General features: G+C 42.2%; 1 protein-coding gene across 1 annotated transcript in view; it reads right to left on the bottom strand.

Moving 5' to 3' along the window:
• The window catches only part of myo3b (myosin IIIB), a 414,745-nt gene that overhangs the window by 237,877 nt on the left and 157,365 nt on the right, over positions 1-19,503 (bottom strand). The gene's annotated exons all lie outside the window — the stretch shown is intronic.

The following is a 19,503-nucleotide window of genomic DNA, read 5'->3' as shown; positions in this document are numbered from 1 at the left end:
AATGGTGATTAGTTTTAAGATCCAAGTCACAATAAATGTTGCTAATCAATCCAAAAGGCTGAAAGAGCTATATACACTAATTTTAGCGACTGACACCCACTTCCCATCATTCTGTAGCCACCAGACATTTTTGATCAAATCCAATGTATTACTGCTCCACCACTTAAATTGTGTTAAGAAAGCCACTGTGCACATGCTCTGTGCAATATGTTTTTTTACAGCAGGCATATCAATGTGACTTTTATCACTAATTTTATTTTATTTTGTTTCCCAACTTGAAGTAAAAGTTAGAAATTTTATTTTGGGATGACTAATGCATTTTAGGACATGAGGTCAAGTGGTAACAGATTATTTTTTTCTTATTGGTCGGCTAATTTTTCATCCTTAGTATCCAAACAATCCTTCTTTGTAATTTTACCCTTGCGTTGGCATTCCATAATGCCTACTAATTATTCATAAGCTTCAATTTTACAAATAATTTTATCTTGCTACTTATACCGTAGCAATTTGCACACTCAAACATCTTTCTTCCATAATTACCAAAACAAAATTATGCAGCATCTTCTGGCAATTTACAAATGAATTAATAATATCTGTGAAATATCAATACTTAAAAATCTGTGGCATTACTTTTGAGGAACAGAAATTTGAGGAAACAAATGCACAATGCTAAATTTGTGCTTGCACCCATAGAGAACATTCACTTCACAGAATCACAGTCATAAAACAAGGAACCAACCTATCCACAGAGATCAATGTGCCTATCTAGGCTAAGTGCATTTGCCCCTTATGTCCCCAAATCTTTCCTATTCATTTACCTATCCAAATATATTGTAAACGATGGAAATGTACTCGTCTCTACCATTTTCTTTATTTTTACTTCCGAGAAACAATGCGTATACAGGCCCTCTGGCCCACCGAGCCTGCGCCAACCAAGCATTTGCACGATCCTACACACAAGGGACAATTTTACAATTTTACCATAGTTAATTATCTACAAACCTGTACATCTTTAGAGTGTGGGAGGAAACTGGAGCACCCAGAGAAATCCCACGTGGTCACAGGGAGAACATACAAACCGTACATACACAGCCGTACAGACAGCACCCATAGTCAAGATCGAACCCTTGTCTCTGTGGTTGTAAGGCAGCAACTCTACCACTGTGCCACCCCTGATTTTCTCAGTCAGCTCCTTCAACATATCCACCTAAATCTGTGTGGAAAAACCTGCCGCTCACATGCCCCCTATCTGAAGATCAGCATCTATAGTCAGGAGTAACTGCATGGTCTTTTTGGGGGGCTGCTTCAGCTGTTTAATCGGTAGCCTTCCTCAGCCTAGCACTGGGAGCACCAGCCTAGATTGAGAGTTCAAGTGTCGAACATGGGAGTTGAAGTCACACTTGGCAGTGCAGATATTGGAAAAAATACATGGTTGGGTGGTATTGGTGACAGCTCCAGGGTCTGAGGTGGATGAACCCAATGCCCAGATCGGGTAGAGAATCCAGAAAGTGAGATATGCGTCCACAGTCAGGCTGAGGAGTGAAGAGCAGAGCAGTAAATGATATTATAACTGAGAAAACATGTTTCGAGAAGACTTTCACTACCAAAATATATTCCCCTTCAGTAAACGTTAATTCCAGGAGAATAAGAGGCATGTGTTTCATCAGCCCTGTTGGCAATTCTGATTTCTGTTTCCCTACTTTAAATGTTGAGAGTAATGGAATTACAGAGACTAGCTCTCTGATTAAACCACTGAGTCACCATGATACATCGCACCACTAGAAAGAGGTTTATTAAATACTCCTTGCAAGCCTCTTGATTCATTAACTTTATCCCAATGGATCAGGAATCAGTCAGCAATTTCCACCTATGTTGCATTGAGAGTTAATGATTAATCTCCCCCCCCCACCCCCTGCCCCATTTGATTTGGAGTTGATAGCTTTCATCCCTAATCAAAGTAGTTATCCATATACTCCTAATCAATGGGAGAGTCATAATAAATGTCTCCCCAGTTAACCAGAAAATATAAAATGTCACACCTAATCAAGTGAGGGGATAGAGATCAATTTCACCCAATTATTCAATTTCCCTCCCAATTAATGAATCTGGTGATCAAATTCACTCCTAATCATTCCAGAATCACCAATTAATTTCAGCACTCATTGTTCAGCAGTTTGTGATCATTTGAGCATCAATTGATCAAGGATTATCAACTAATATCACCCTAAACAAACTTCTCATAATTATATTTAATTTTATCAGTTAGGCCTCAACCTTTAACCCCTTATGAAACTGACAAAAGCTTGATCAGGGCACAGCAATAGATGTTGTCTATATAGACTTCTGCAAGCATTAGATCAGATTCTGCATGGTTAGGTGCTCTGGAAGGTTAGATCGCATGGAATCTAAGGAGAGCTAGCCGACAGGATAGAGAATTGGTTTCATGGAAGGAAGCAGAGGATGATGGTCAAAGAAAAGTCAAAATAGCATTTTGAAGATCCCTCACTATTTCAGGATCATGTGCCTAAAAGGAGCAAGTCATTTCTTTATTTTCATTTATTCTTGTATATTGTGTGTGTGTGTGTGTATATATATATATCTATATATATATATATATATATAACAAATCCTGCCAACAGCAAGGAACGCAAAGCAACTACTCTGTTCAATCAATATTGAAGCTTTGCTGTGTTTTGCTGCCCACTATCAAGATAATTACACTACAGCAAATTAATTTGAGATCTATTTCACAACTCTACTATCTTTAGAAATATTCTGAAATGGTACTGTATCAAAGACCTTCAGAAAATCGAAGTTATATTTCTGGAGTACCTTCATCGACAAATTTGGTCCTCTCATAGAACTTACTCAGATCACAAACGGATGGCACAAAGCTGGGTAGCAGTGTGAGCTGCGAGGAGGATGCTATGAGGCTGCAGGGTGACGGACACTTCTTCCCACCCAGCTTCCTGTAAAGACTCTACCCCCTACTCCCAATTCCTCCGTCTACGTCACGCCCAGGATGAGGTGTTCCATACTCGGACATCGGAGATGTCCTCATTCTTTAGGGAATGGGGGTTCCCCTCTTCCATTATAGATGAGGCTCTCACTAGGGTCTCCTCTATACCCCTGCAGCTCCGCTCTTACTCCTCCTCCCCCTTATTCTCACCTTCCACCCCATCAGCTGTCGCATATGACATATAATTGACATTTTCACCAACGGGATCCCACTACTGGCCACATCTTCCCATCTCCACCCATTTCTGCTTTCCGCAGAGACCGTTCCCTCCATAACTCCGTTCAATTCGTTCCTTCACACCCAAACCACCCCCTCCCCGGGTACTTTCCCCAGCAACCACAGTAGATGCAACACTTGTCCCTTTACCTCCCCCCTCTACTCCATCCAAGGACCCAAACAGTCTTTCCAGGTGAGGCAGCGGTTCACTTGCACCTCCTCCAACGTAATCTACTGCATCCGCTGTTCCAGGTGTCAACTCCTCTACATCGGCGAGACCAAGCGCAGGCTCGGTGATGGGTTCGCTGAACACCTCCGCTCAGTCCGTCGTAACCAACCTGATCTCCCAGTTGCTCAGCACTTCAACTCCCCCTCCCATTCCCAATCTGACCTTTCTAGCATGGGTCTCCTCTATTGTCAGAGTGAGGCCCAGCGCAAATTGCAGGTACAGCACCTCATATTTCGCTTTGGTAGTTTACATCCCAGTGATATGAACGTTGACTTCTCTAACTTCAGATAACCCTTTCTTTCTCACTCATTCCCCTCCCCCTTCCCAATTCTCCTACAAGTCTTACTGTCTGCCCACTCTCTATCTTTTTGTCTCGACCTGAAACGTCACCCACTCCTGCTCTCCATAGATGCTGCCTCACCCGCTGAGTTACTCCAGAATTTTGTGTCTACCTTTGGGTGACTTGGGTAAGTTGGGTGAGTGGGCAGATGCATGGGAGATGCAGTACAATGTGGATAAATGTGAGGCTATCCACTTTGGTGGCAAGAACAGGAGGGCAGATAATTATCTGAATGGTGTCAGATTAGGAAAAGGGGAGGTGCAACGAGACCTGTGTGTGCTTGTACATCAGTCACTGAAAGAAAGTAAGCATGCATGTACAGCAGGCACTGAAGAAATCTAATGGCATGTTGGCCTTCATGGCGAGAGGATTTGAGTTTAGGAGCAAGGAAGTCCTACAGCAGCTGTATAGGGCCCTGGTGAGACCACACCTGGACTATTGTGCACAATTTTGTTCTCCTGATTTGAGGAAGGACGTTATTGCTATTGATGGAGTGCAGGCTAAGCTCAGCAGGTTAGTTATCATGATGGCGGGACTGACGTATGATGAAAGAATGGGTCGCCTGGGCTTGTATTTACTGAAATTTAGGATGAGAGGGGATCTTATAGAAACATATAAAATTTCTAAAGGATTGGACAGGCTGGATGCAGGAAAAATGTTCCTGATGTTGGTGGAATTCCAGAACCAGGGGTCACAGTTTACGAATAAGGGGTAGGCCATTTAGGACTGAGATGAGGAAAAACGTTTTCACCCAGAGAGTTGTGAATCTGTGGAATTCCCTGCCACAGAAGGCAGTGGAGGCCAATTCACTGGATGTTTTCAATAGAGAGTTAGATTTAGCTCTAAGGGCTAAAGGAATCAAGGGATATGGGGAAAAAGCAGGAACTGGGTACTGATTTTTGATGATCAGCCATGATCCTATTGAATGGCGGTGCTGGCTCGAAGGGCCGAATGGCCTACTCCTGCACGTATTTTTCTATGTTCCTAAACTAACTATTTCTTCTCAAGCCAGACAAGCAACTCCCAATAACCTCTATGCCTTTTAGATGAGAATCTTATATGTGTTCTGCAAGGATGTGATAGACACACTGGATAATCAAATGCCACATTTCAGAAATCATTTGGGAGAAGTTGTTTTACGAATCACAACCCAATTATTTTTATCCTTTGATTTGGAAGGAACCGCAGATGCTGGTTTAAACTGAAGATAGTCACAAAAAGCTGGTCAGACAGCATCCCTGGAGAAAAGGAATAGGTGACGTTTCGGGTCGGGACCCTTCTTCAGACTGAGAGTCAGGAGAAAGGGAAACGAGAGATATAGACAGTGATGTGGAGAGATATAGAACAAATGAATGAAAGATATGCAAAAAAGTAACTATGATAAAGGAAACAGGCCATTGTTAGCTGTTCATTAAGTGACAATGGACTGTTTCCTTTATCATCATTCGGTAAATGGGCTGGATGGTTTGGAGTTTGTAAAATGTGTGCAGGATAGTTTTTTGCAGCAATACATAGAGGTACCTACTAGAGGAGGGGCAGTGTTGGACCTCCTGTTAGGAAATTAGACAGGACAGGTGGTGGAGGTATGCGTTTGGGAGCACTTCGGGTCCAGTGATCACAATACCATTAGTTTCAATATAATTATGGACAGGGTCAGAACTGGACCTAGGGTTGAGATTTTTGATTGGAGAAAGGCTAACTTTGATGAGATGCGAAATGATTTAAAAGGAATGAACTGGGACATTTTGTTTCATGGGAAGGATGTAGAAGAGAAATGGAGGACATTTAAAGGGGAAATTTTAAGAATACAGAATCTTTATGTTCCTGTTCGGTTGAAAGGAAACAGTAAAAATTAGAAACAGCCCTGGTTTTCAAGGGAAATTGGACATCTTGTTCGGAAAAAGAGGGAGATCTACAATAATTATAGGCAGCATGAAGTAAATGAGGTGCTTGAGGAGTATAAGGAATGTAAAAAGAATCTTAAGAAAGAAATTAGAAAAGCTAAAAGAAGACATGAGGTTGCTTTGGCAAGTAAGGTGAAAGTAAATCCAAAGGGTTTCTACAGCTATATTAATAGCAAAAGGATAACGAGGGATAAAATTGGTCCATTGGAGAGACAGAGTGGACAGCTATCTGCAGAGCCAAAAGAGATGGGGGAGATATTGAACAATTTTTTTTTCTTCGGTATTCACCAAGGAGAAGGATATTGAATTATGTGAGGTAAGGGAAACTAGTAGAGTAGCTATGGATACTATGAGGTTCAAAGTAAAAGAAGTACTGACACTTTTGAAAAATATAAAAGTGGATAAGTCTCCAGGTCCTGACAGGATATTCCCTAGGACATTGAGGGAAGTTAGTGTAGAATTAGCCGGGGCTATGACAGAAATATTTCAAATGTCATTAGAAACGGGAATAGTCCCCGAGGATTGACGTACTGCGCATGTTGTTCCATTGTTTAAAAAGGGTTCTAAGAGTAAACCTAGCAATTTTAGGCCTGTTAGTTTGACTTCAGTGGTGGGCAAATTAATGGAAAAGATACTTAGAGATAATATATATAAGCATCTGGATAAACAGGGTCCGATTAGGAACAGTCAGCATGGATTTGTGCCTGGAAGGTCATGTTTGGCTAATCTTCCTGAATTTTTTGAAGAGGTTACTAGGGAAATTGACGAGGGTAAAGCAGTGGATGTTGTCTATATGGACTTTAGTAAGGCCTTTGACAAGGTTCCTCATGGAAGCCTGGTTAAGAAGGTTCAACTGTTGGGTATAAATGCAGGAGTAGCAAGATGGATTCAACAGTGGCTGAATGAGAGAAGCCAGAGGGTAATGGTGGATGGTTGTTTGTCGGGTTGGAGGCAGGTGACTAGTGGGGTGCCTCAGGGATCGGTGTTGGGTCCTTTGTTGTTTGTCATGTACATCAATGATCTGGATGAAGGTGTGGTAAATTGGATTAGTAAGTATGCAGATGATACCAAGATAGGGGGTGTTGTGGATAATGAAGAGGATTTCCAAAGTCTACAGAGTGATTTAGGCCATTTGGAAGAATGGGCTGAAAAATGGCAGATGGAGTTTAATGCTGATAAATGTGAGGTGCTACACCTTGGCAGGACAAATCAAAATAGGACGTACATGGTAAATGGTAGGGAATTGAAGAATACAGTTGAACAGAGGGATCTGGGAATAACCGTGCATAGTTCCTTAAAGGTGGAATCTCATATAGATAGGGTGGTAAAGAAAGCTTTTGGTATGCTAGCCTTTATAAATCAGAGCATTGAGTATAGAAGCTGGGATGTAATGTTAAAATTGTACAAGGCATTGGTGAGACCAAATCTGGAATATGGTGTACAATTTTGGTCGCCCAATTATAGGAAGGATGTCAACAAAATAGAGAGAGTACAGAGGGGATTTACTAGAATGTTGCCTGGGTTTCAACAACTAAGTTACAGAGAAAGCTTGAATAAGTTAGGTCTTTATTCTCTGGAGCGCAGAAGGTTAAGGGGGGACTTGATAGAGGTCTTTAAAATGATGAGGGGGATAGACAGAGTTGATGTGGATCAGCTTTTCCCTTTGAGAATAGGGAAGATTCAAACAAGAGGACATGACTTCAGAATTAAGAGACAGAAGTTTAGGGGTAACATGAGGGGGAACTTCTTTACTCAGAGAGTGGTAGCGGTGTGGAATGAACTTCCAGTGGAAGTGGTGGAGGCAGGTTCGTTGGTATCATTTAAAAATAAATTAGATAGGCATATGGATGAGAAGGGAATGGAGGGTTATGGTATGAGTGCAGGCAGGTGGGACTAAGGGAAAAAAGTTGTTCGGCACGGACTTGTAGGGCCGAGATGGCCTGTTTCCGTGCTGTAATTGTTATATGGTTATATCATTACTTTTTTGCATCTTTCATTTATTTGTTTTATATCTCTCTACATCACCGTCTAAATCTCTTGTTTCCCTTTCCCCCGAGACTCAGTCTGAAGAAGGGTCATGACCCGTTACGTCACCCATTCCTTCTCTCCAGAGATGCTGCCTGTCCCGCTGAGTTACTCCAGCATTTTGTGTCTATCTTCGGTTTAAACCAACATCTGCAGTTCTTTCCTACACATGATGCTGTTTGACCCGCTAATTTACTCCAGCTTTTTGTGTCAATCTATAATTATCCATTTAGTAGTTGATTGTTGCTTCTACAAATAATGTTGAATTATATTTAGAAGAGAAAAACATTTTGATTTAAAAATTGAGAATATAAAAATACAGGAATTATGTGTGATATATCTTTATAATGTAATAGTTGCATGGAATAAATGCACCCTTCAATGACATCTATTGCAAAATTTGATTGCACACATATTCTTCCTCTCGGCAGTCTATACCAGTTCAGAATATTGGGGATAAAAAGCAAAGGAGTTGGGCAAAACTTTCCCTCCTGTTAAAGATCCTTTCAGTGAAGTCCCAGGAAATCTATGAGCCTTCAAGGTACATCACACTGTATTACCTTTCAACACTCACCTTCTTGTGTTATTCAAAACCCTGAAGACACAAATATGCATTAACTGGAATTGCCTGCTACCAAGGTACTCTCTCTGGACATTTTCCTATTCAAAGCACCTAAATCCAAACTATATCTGTTTGAGGAGTTTAAAGTTTAGTTATTATGGGTACTAGTGATCAGGGATGATGTGACTATCCATAGTCTAATTGTTTTCTCAGTAGTCATTATTTTATTTTGGCATTTAAAGAATTACATTTAAATGCATCGTAAAGCATTGAGCATTCAATGCTCTAAGATAACAGGTGTTTGAGATGGTAATGAGCTGGCTTTGATGTTGTTTTCAAATAGACTTCAAATAATAAACAATTCATTAGCTTTTCTTGGTGAACGATAAACTCCTCACAGTGTGTTGGTGAGCTTTTCGTCCTGCTGCCCCGCAGGGTGTCTGGCATACCTTTCCTCTCTGCTGTGAATAACAAGAGGTACATACAGACTCCAGCAGATTTTGGGGAAATCTGCAAGCTTGCAAGACAACTAAATGTGTGAGAAAATTGGAAATGAACACATGGCTAGAAGAGAAAGATTTGCATTATTATCCCTTCATTACAATCCAAATCAAACTAATTGAATACATTTAAAAAGTATGAAGGTTGGCAATCAGTTGGCTCAAACCAAGCTCTCTCAAACAGCTTTGCAACGGGCAGATAATCTGAATTTAAGAAAAGCAGCTTGTGGGATAAATATTGACACCAGGGATAACTAACCCCTTTGAAAGAGTATTGTAGGATCTTTCAGCTCTTCCTGAGAAAGAAGAGGGAGCTTCTGATCTAAAAGACAACACCTCAAAATTTGCAGCTCCTACTAAGTGCGCTTACCAAGTTGGAATGCCAGCCTAGATCTATCTGCTCAATTCAACAAGTAACATAGTGACGCACAATAACAACGTCGCTATGTTTAAGACAAAATTGAATCTACTCTGGCCACGCCGCACCAACTGTTTTCTGGTCTAATTTTAATGAGGTTGATAAATCACACATGAAAAAAAAGCTACACACATGAACAATGCTGTTATACCAAGCATTATGGACTTAAGCAAACTAGCTCTCTACAAAGCAAGATGTTCGGCTTAGGAACAACTATGGTCACGAGTCCTAATAACTTTGTGTAACTTTTAAAACACCTATTGTAATATTGTACAATACTTGGTCATGCAATACAAGTTTTAAATTTAAATCTGAATCCCTATACTTTCTCCGTCAGCATCATCTAGGGACCTAAACAGCTCTTCCATCTGGGCAAATGTTTCACCTCCAACCGTGTCTCTTGCATTCGATGGTAAGTGCGGCATGGTGGTGTGGCGGTAAAGTTGCTGCCTTACAGTGCTTACAGTGACAAAGACACCGATTCAATCCACACTACGGTGTTGTCTGTATGGAGTTTGTACGTTCTCCCCGTAATCTGTGTGGGTTTTCTCCGAGATCTTCTGTTTCCTCCCACACTCCAAAGACATACAGGTTTGTAGGTTAATTGGTTTGGTAAATGTAAAATTTGTCCCTAATGGGTGTAGGATAGTGTTAATGTGCAGGGATCGCTGGTCAGCACAGACCTGATGGACCTGTTTCCGCTTTATCTCTAAACTAAACTAATAAACTAAATTAAACTGGCTACTTCTCCTCCACACTCTTACTCTAGAAACCCAAAACTATCAATTTCCCTCCACAAACACTGACTGACCTGCTGACTATCTCCAGCTGCTCTCCTTCTTTTGCTATGAAGGTACTTAGATGTTTTTTTAATGTACGTGTTCATAAAAACAGTGGGGCTCAAAGTGAAAATATGATTATGCTCTACAACAGTAAAATAAATAAGCTTTTACTTCACTATTCAAACATATGTTGATTAATAATATTTTTTCTTCAGTTAAGTATACTACCAAAGGCCAACAGTACAGTTGCAATTAGACGCTGCCTACATTAATTTTAGCTAACTTGAAGTCATATCCAGATTGTTTTTTTATTACAAGTAAGTTGCTGGAAGAAACATCATTAAAGATGAAGTTAGTGAAATTGGTTCTGCACCCACTGAGATGATTATGAGATAAGACTAATCACAAGGAGAACCTATCAATGTGTTGCATTATCTTGAATAGTATAGTAATTGTGCTGGAAGAATTCTCATTTAAACAGTGCAAAGAAATCCAATAACATTTTAATTATTATAATTTTGCAATTGAACTGAACGTTGTAGTGCAACAGTAAATGATATTGATTGCCTTTAGTTGGTTCTATCATATTGTACATTGAATTTTGAATGAGAATAACAGTGGAAATTAGAATACAGCACAAGAACAGGCACTTCAGCCCATAATGTCGGTACCAAACATTATACGGTACGCGAGAACTTTATTTATCCCAAGAGGGAAACTGGTCTGCCAACAGTCATAAAACACAAGATTCATGAAACATGAAATTAAAGTGATGTGGAAAGTCCAGGATTGGGGATGTGCAAAGATTGAGGAGGGGGAAGGGGAAAGTCTACCTCACCACATAGAAACATAGAAAATAGGTGCAGGAATAGGCCATTCGGACCTTCGAGCCAGCACAGCTATTCAATATGGCCATGGCTGATCATCCAAAATCAGTACCTCGTTCCAGCTTTTTCCCCACATCCCTTGAAGGGGGAGGGGTTCTACAGTTTGATAGCCACAGGGACAAATGATCTCCCGTGGCATTCTGTATACATCTTGGTGGAACCAGTCTTTTGCTGAAGGTGCTCCTCATGTCATGTCATGGAGGGGGGTGAACTGTATTGTCCAAGATGCTCCACAGTTTGAGGAACATCCTCCCCTTCAAGAACATCTTGGCATCCAATTCCACCCCCAGGATGGAGCCAGCCTTCCTGATCCAATTGATAGATCATCTGCAGTATCTTACTGCAGATGTTGAAGGAGAAGAGCCTCCTCAGAAAGTAAAGCCGGCTCTGCCCCTTCTCATACAGTGCCTCAGCATTCCTGGTCCAGTCCAGTTTATTGTCCAGGTAAACTCCAAGGTACTGTGTAGGAAGGAACTGCAGATGCTGGTTTAAACCTGGAGTAATTCTGAAACGTCACCCATTCCTTCTCTCAAGAGATGCTGCCTGTCTCGCTGAGTTACTCCAGCTTTTTATGTCTAACTCCAAGATATTTGTACTCCTTGGTAAACTGCACATCCACACCCTTGATGGAGACAGGGGACAGGGGTGTTCCTCTCCTCCAGATAGCCAGACCATCATTTATCTACCTGCACGTACTCTATATATCTCCATTCCCTGCAAACCCATTTGCCTATTGATAAATCTCTTAATCCCACTATCATATCTGCCTCAACCATCATCCATGGCAATGCGTTCCAGGCACTTACCTCTTCCGTTGTAAAAAAAAACTGTCTTTCTCACCTTAATAATATGCCTCATTAATAATAATAATCTTTATTGTCATTGTACAAGACAACAACATTTTGTTGGCGCAGTCCTCCAGCTGCACAGGAATATGAGTATAAAATACATTTAAAAAATAACTATTAAAAAATGAGACTATAAACATGTATGAGTATGGGCGGGTGTGTGAGAGAGAGGGGGGGGAATCAGTGTGGGAGGGGGATAGAGTTCAGTAGTGTCACAGCTCAATGGTAGAAGCTGTTTTTTAGTCTTGTCATGCGGGCGCTCAGTGTCCTGTATCGTTTTCCTGAGGGCAGGGGGGTGAAGAGGCAGTGTCCAGGGTGTGTGCTGTCTCTAATGATGCCCTTGACCTCCAGATGCAGCGGGTCCGGTAGATGTCCTCCAGTCTGGGGAGCTGGGTGCCAGTGATCCTCTCAGCAGTCTTAATGACGCGTTGGAGAGCTTTCTTGTTCTCTGCGGTGCAGCCAGAGTACCATACTGTGATGCAGCATGTGAGAACTGACTCGATGGCTGACCTGTAGAAACGAGTCCTTTCTTGGCCGTCGCCGTGATGTTGACGGTCCAGGTCAGGTCGTGGCTGATGTTGACCCCGAGGTACCTGATGTTCTGCACAGCCTCCACTGTCTCGCCGTTAATGGTGATAGGCTGATGGACGAAGGTCTTCGGTCTCCTCCTGAAGTCCAGGATCATATAGCCATATAACCATATATCTCTCCTTTGTTTTTGCTGCGTTGAGGATCAGGTTGTTCTCACGACTCCAGCTCACCAGGTTCTCTACCTCTGTCCTGTAGGCGGCCTCGTTGTTACTCGTGATCCTGCCTACCACGATGGTGTCATCTGCAAACTTTAATATGGTGTTGGCCTCGTGGGTGGGTTTGCAGTCGAGAGTGTAGAGGGAGAAGAGGAAGGGGCTCAACACACAGCCCTGTGGTGCACCGATGTTCAGGGTGATGCTGGAGGAGACCTGCCTCCCAATGCGCACAGTCTGTGGTCGGCCGGTGAGGAAGTCCAGGACCCAGCTGCTCAGGTGTGTGTTGAGGCCCAGGTGGTCCAGCTTGGTGACTAGTTTATGGGGGGGAATGGTGTTAAAGGCGGAGCTATAATCTATGAATAGCATCCGCACATAACTGTCCCGCTGGTCAAGGTGTGTCAGGGTGAAGTGGAGGGCCAGTGACATTGCGTCCTCCGTCGACCTGTTTGCCCGATAGGCAATTATTTATTTGACTATTCCATCCTGGGAAAATGTTTCTGACTGTCTATCCTATCTATACTGCTCATAATCTTATGTACATAATTTTACATGCAACTCACAATATTTTGAAATATTTGAAAAATATTTCACAATATACCTCTGTTTGATATTTGTTGGAAATTATACTGCTATAATGTGTTTTGTAGGATGATAATTTTGCAGTCTGCTTATCTTAATTGCTGTTCAATATATTGCATGTTTTTGACTGAACAATTTCACTTCAGCGAAGAAAAAAAATGGGTGCAGTAAAAACAAATCAACAAGCTTTCAAGCAAAATTTCAACCTTGAAATGTGCTGGAACTATTCAGTCAACATTTCATTGAATAAACTATCCAGAGGGAATAATGTGAATGATTCTTCAACTAATCTTTCAATGCTTTTACTCGTTCACAAAAATATAAATGGTTTCCTCTTCCTTGCATTTAAAACACTGTAAATCAAACCTTATGAACCAAGTGACAAATTTTGTTTTGGCCAGTCTCTGAGAACATGTTTAGTTTAGATTTAGAGAAATAGACCCTTCGTTCCACCGACTACATGCTAACACGACAACTACACGAGTTCTATCCTACACACTAGGGACAATTTGTAAAGGCCAATTAACCTACAAACCTGCACGTCTTTGGAATGTGGGAGGAAACCAGAGCACCCAAAGAAAACCCACGTGGTCACAGGGAGAAATTCTAACCCCCATACAGACATCACCCATAGTCATAATCGAAGCCGGGACTCTGGCGCTATAAGGCAGCAACTCTACTGCTGCACCACTGTGTCACTCCATGCCGATGGTGCTTTTTAGTATACTTTCAGTCTACTCCACAGAAATCATATAATCTGCTCCTCCAGCATTTTGGTCTGTTTGTGATAATTTTGTTATAAACAACAACAATTCTATTCACAACATTCTTCACTGTTAAACTGAGAATTTAATTTTTAATAGCCTGTATTGATATACTTCCCCTGGGCTACTGCTGAGAAATCTGGCACCATTTGCTTTGAAATTTAACTGCACAAATGCAGATTTTACTTCGGAGTCACGTGAGTAACTACGTGAAGAAGGGCCGTCCGTCTGCGTGCGCATCATTACGTCTGAACGCAACGCGCGACGGACTGGCAGAGGCACTGCGTCCTCCCAGGCCGTTAGGATGGCAGGTAAGGAAAGTTGAATCACTTACCTGCATTCTTTCGGGCTTGAAACTTTTTGTAGTTTCAGGGCCCAGATGTTGAGGAGACGGTCCGCGGGGAAGTCGGCTGCCGAAGACCGCAGCATTTCCCAGTAGCGGGCAACAGTGTTTCCCGACATTTAGCGCCGGCGGCAGACCGGCAGGAGACTGGCACGAGGAGAGCTCCGTTGGTGGTCCTGCAGTACGGGAAAATCCACCCGCAAGTCAAACAACCCGTTGACTCAGAAGAGTCCGGGGAGGGAAAGGAATGCCCTCCCTCAACAGAGAGCATCTGAGGACGACTCTCCCACATAGGAGCAACTTTTGGAGAAGTTGCTCCAACAAGGACCTGCTCTAAGGAAAGAGCTGTGTCAGCCAGGACCTACAGCAGCAGGCAGTACCGGGAGCCTCGCATAATGGGGCAACCCAATGTCTTCCCCATTGGAGGGGGAAGTACATATGGAAGAAACCACTCTGAATCAGAGTACAAAAGCAGGGGGGGGGGGGAACATTCCCAGGGACAAGCAGAAGAAAGGAAGTAAGTAACTTTTACTTGTATAGCACTGTTTAAGTTAACTTGCACCAAAGAGCTTTACATAAAATAAATAATAAGCACAAAAGAAAAGAAATACTTCTGCAATCATCCAGGTTCCACTGGGTGCTTCCCTGGTTAGAGATCTAGAAAATGTCTCCTGCTCTGAGGAGAGGAGCATTCACGGTCAGTTTCAGTCTGACCCAAAGCAAGAATCTCATTTAAGCCCGCTGGAGGGGCCATGTCAGCGCAGGTATCCTCAGGGGCCTGCGGCAGCACCTGTTTTCAGGGCTACCTACAAATCTCACCCTCAATGGAGGGGAGTGTGAGTGATCAGTAGGTAACTGATCTCGAATTACAATACTATACAATACCATTTATTTGTCATTTGAACCTCACATAACGTTCAAACGAAATTTGGTTTTGAGATCAGTAGGTAACTGATCTCGAATTAAAGTATGAACATACTGAAGCACATGCATATGGCCTCAAGAGACAGCAGTTGGCAGAATATCTGCACAGGGAACAGCGCTATCAGGGTGACTTTGGAGAAACCAGCCGCCGAATCCTCTCTTCAGGTAAGACCAGAAGAAGGAAGCAAAAGCTGTCGGACCAATCAAGGTACCAACGACAAGCAAACTTCATCAGTAGGCGACAACACACCCCACACCTCCATAGGGGGTAACAGTTCACTGAAGCTGGTGGTAGCTTTAAAGCTGGGCACGGAAATATGATCAGAGTCGTCTTTCAAGGCAGACTCAGAATTATGGCCAGAATTGTCCGACAAGGCAGGCTCAGTATGATAAGGTTTTCAGACCAAGACCCAAGCAGAGGTCAGGAGAAACATGGAATCCACACTTCCTACCAGTCCAACTCCCAATCAAGGAGAGAAAAGGAACCCGCATCAGGGGCCTTTGGGCTTACCACAAGACCACCGGTAGCCATGGAGGTAGGTGGGTCTGGGTTTACTGAAACAAAGGATTGTGGACCAGTTACATGTTGGTAATTTTACTCTTGTGTTTTTGTTCAAAATAACAATAACATGAATTTCATATCTGGTTTTAAAAAACAGATAACAACATATGATTATTTTTTACTGCATAACATACATAGGTTCCAAGCAGAATTGTCTTCAAGGCAGGCCCAGTATTTTGGGCAGGATTGCCTTCCAGGAAAGGTGACAGATGGAGGATGTCACTTCATCCAGGTTTAACTCATTTGTGCAGTACAAACTTTTAGAAACAGCAATTTTTTGTTACGGTCTAACTACTGTTTTATAGGAGCTTCCTATAAAATGGTCACATGGCATGCAACGACCTCAAAGATGCATACTATTCGGTGTCTATTCATTAAGAACAGGAGACATTTGGAGTTTAATGGATGGCATGACTCTGCCAAATGGGTTGACATCAGCTCCTAGACTATTGACTAAACTACGGAAACCAATTCTGGGACTACAAAGGTCTCAAAACCACATAGTAATGGCATATTTGGAGGACATTTTCATTTTGGAGTCACCAAGAATTGGCAGAAGCATCAGTCAAGCAAACCAAAACCCTGTTTGAAAGAATTGGTTACCTCATCCATCCAGTTTTCAAAATTGACACCTACAAGGGTAATTGATTACCTAGAATTTACTATCAAAAACAGTAAATATGTTGGTGACTTTGCCTAGGGGCAAACGACAATATTAATTAAGCCTGCAATGACCTGATAGTCAAATTCTAGCCATCTATCAGGCAAACAGCGAGTGTAATTGGCAAATAGTAGCTGCATTCCCAGCAGTAACGGGCCTTTGCATTACCAGAACTTACATCAAGCAAAGGAACGAACACTCAGATTACATGCAGGCCGAATTGGCAAACTATGGATTGCCAGCAGAGGCCATTGTTGAATAACTATGGTGGATAACGAATGGGAGACAGCTCAGGGAAATTTTGCTCGAAAGCCATCGAGGGTTCTTCAGACCTATGCAAGCGGCTAAGGATGGGGAGACACCAACACAGTCTAAAGCTGTGGGGGCAGATGGAATGAGCAGGAGTCTGTAATTCCCCAACACATGGAATCAATTACCCAGAATTGTTGGGGGCACAATATGGACTCAAGGTTCTCTGTAGCGATATGCAACCGGTGCTTGTTCAAATTCAGATTGATAACACCACTGCGGTGGCATATATCCATTAACAAGGGTGGTGTAAAAATCTGTATCTTACGACAGATTGTCGAACCTCATTTGGCACTGGTGTATCGAGAGGAATATTTGGGAAATCTACGAGGTAGATATAACACGGTGACAGATGCTGGATCACGAATGTTTAATAACAACACAGAATGGATGTTGAATCAGACAGTATTTAACAAAATAACTACACGATTTGGCATACCAGATGTTGATCCATTTGCATCTAGACTAACCATTAGTTACCCAGATATGTGTCCTGCGAGCTGGATCCAGGAGCAAGGCAGTGGATGCTTTCTCCCTCAATTGGGGAGGAATGTTTATGTATGCTTTCCGCCAATTTGTCTCACAAACCGATGCTTGACAAAAATCAAGCAAGACTAAGCCACAGGCATATTGGTAGTGCCAGATTGGCCTACTCAAGCCTGGTCCCCCAAAATTTTGGGAATTATAGTCCAGCCAGTAATGGCTGTACCCAAGAGCAGGGACCTCCTAGTGAACCCAGTTACAGGGAGCAATAATAATTCCACTACATGAACGTATAACTTGTTGGTCTGCAGATTCTGAGGAGGCCATTTCAAGGCAAAGGACTGTCCGAACAAATACAACACAGTTTGGATAACGGATGTCTTGGAGTTCCTATCAACTGTACTATAACTATAAATTAAGTTATAGTGCATCTATAGTGCCAGAGGCGCACTCTCCTCCAATCTGATGCCGGAAGCAGGGCACAGTTCGATAGGAACACACCCCTTTACAACAAAATTCATGAAGGGAATTTACAATTTAAGACCTCCAAGGCCAAGGTACACTGACACATGGGATGTGAGCATGGTACAAACCCTACTTTGACAGTGGGGACCGCCTATAACTAACCCTGAAGATGGTATGCTGACAAAGAGTCCAGACACTGCAAAAGCTACGGTTGGACTACAGGACCACCAATATGAACAACATAGCATTCCTAATCAGGAACCTGATAAAACAGAGCAGGCCAGGAATGCCAGGGATGGAGATCCAGTTCTTGGCATATCCAGAGGACCAACGGTTGTGTGGGTGGTAACATACTAACACCACTATCTGAGAGTTACGGAGAACCTCAGAGGCTCAGAACAATCGGTCCTCATCAGCCATAAAAATAAAAAAATAAAAAAAATAAACCAAAGGTGTCAACTCAAACCATCTCCAGATGGTCAAAAGAGGTAATGGCGGTAGCAGGAGTAAACATTTATATGGTTAAATCTCACTCCACCAGGGCTGCATCTACGTCGGCAGCAAGAGCTATGGACGTGCCCCTTGACGACATCCTAGTGGCTGCAGGATGGACGAATGAAATAACGGTCCACCGGTTTTATAACAAACCCATAACCGGACTGGGGGTGTTTGCACGTACCATTTTAAGTTCTGTCCCTTAGTTTCCCCCCCAAGGTTGGGAGGGGTAACTTTTTAAAAAACGTTTCTTTCATTTAAAGCATCAGTTACTTTACTTAACTACGTAATGTCTGAATGCTTTAATGATTACACGCATCCATGGTCAATCCATTCAGTGTGTGACGCCTGGATTCGTAACCGGCGTAAAATCACAGAGCTTTGAAATCTTCACGTAGTCACTCACGTGACTCCGAAGTAAAATAGTAAGATTAAACGAGAACTTACCAGTTTGAAGTTTGATCTTGATTTTATGAGGAGTTACGATGAGCGATTACGTGCCCACCGCTCCCACCCTCATACTATCAAGGTCATATGGAAGTTCTAGTTTCTTCACAATCTTACTATTCTCAGGTCTTCTTTTTATCTGTGATTTAACACCGCTGCTTTGAAGATTGACGCGCATGCAGACGGACGGCCCTTCTTCACGTAATCGCTCATCGTAACTCCTCATAAAATCAAGATCAAACTTCAAACTGGTAAGTTCTCGTTTAATCTTACTATTAAATAGCATAAAGCAACAGAACACCTATTTTCATACAGAAAAAAAATGAAGTTAAAAAATAATTTCTACTGGTTTTGTGCAATTCTAAAAATATATTCAGGTACTTCCTTGTGGTGGTCACCCTTGTGGCTCTGATGCGATTTATATACTTCAAGGTAATCTGAGGTAGGCATAAATGCTGGAGAAACTCAGCGGGTGCAGCAGCATCTATGGAGCGAAGGAAATAGGCAACGTTTCGGGCCGAAACCCTTCTTCACGGTAATCTGTCCCAGGACAACATTATCTTGTCAAGATTGCACTGAAGCCAGGAAACTTGTGAAGTAAATGAATGTCATACATTGATCCTCAGCACAAAACCCAACATTGCATCAAAGCATGACAAGTGCTTGAGTAACTCAACGGGTCAGGCAGCATCCCTGGAGAACATGAATAGGTGATGTTTCAGGTCAGGACATTGTTCTACATTGAGCAAACTCGCCACTTCCTTTAAGGTGCGCTAGAATTTCTAGCCAACAATTTAGCAGATTTTATTTCATTTTGGCCTCTTTCGAATAATATTAGATTAAGATGAAAAATAAATTATATATCTTGCCAGACTCGATGCTATTTAATAATAGTTTTGGGTATTTTTGATCCAGTTTGTCTTTTAAATAAGGCAATTGTCAAAGGATCAACCATTTCAAACTCACTTTTGTCTATTTTTCACATTAACAATGCA

This window comes from Leucoraja erinacea, chromosome 7, assembly GCF_028641065.1.
Source record: "Leucoraja erinacea ecotype New England chromosome 7, Leri_hhj_1, whole genome shotgun sequence".
Classification (NCBI taxonomy): Eukaryota; Metazoa; Chordata; class Chondrichthyes; order Rajiformes; family Rajidae; genus Leucoraja; species Leucoraja erinaceus.
The sequence above is the reverse complement of the archived record's forward strand: the minus strand, read 5'-3'. Positions and strand labels throughout refer to the sequence as shown.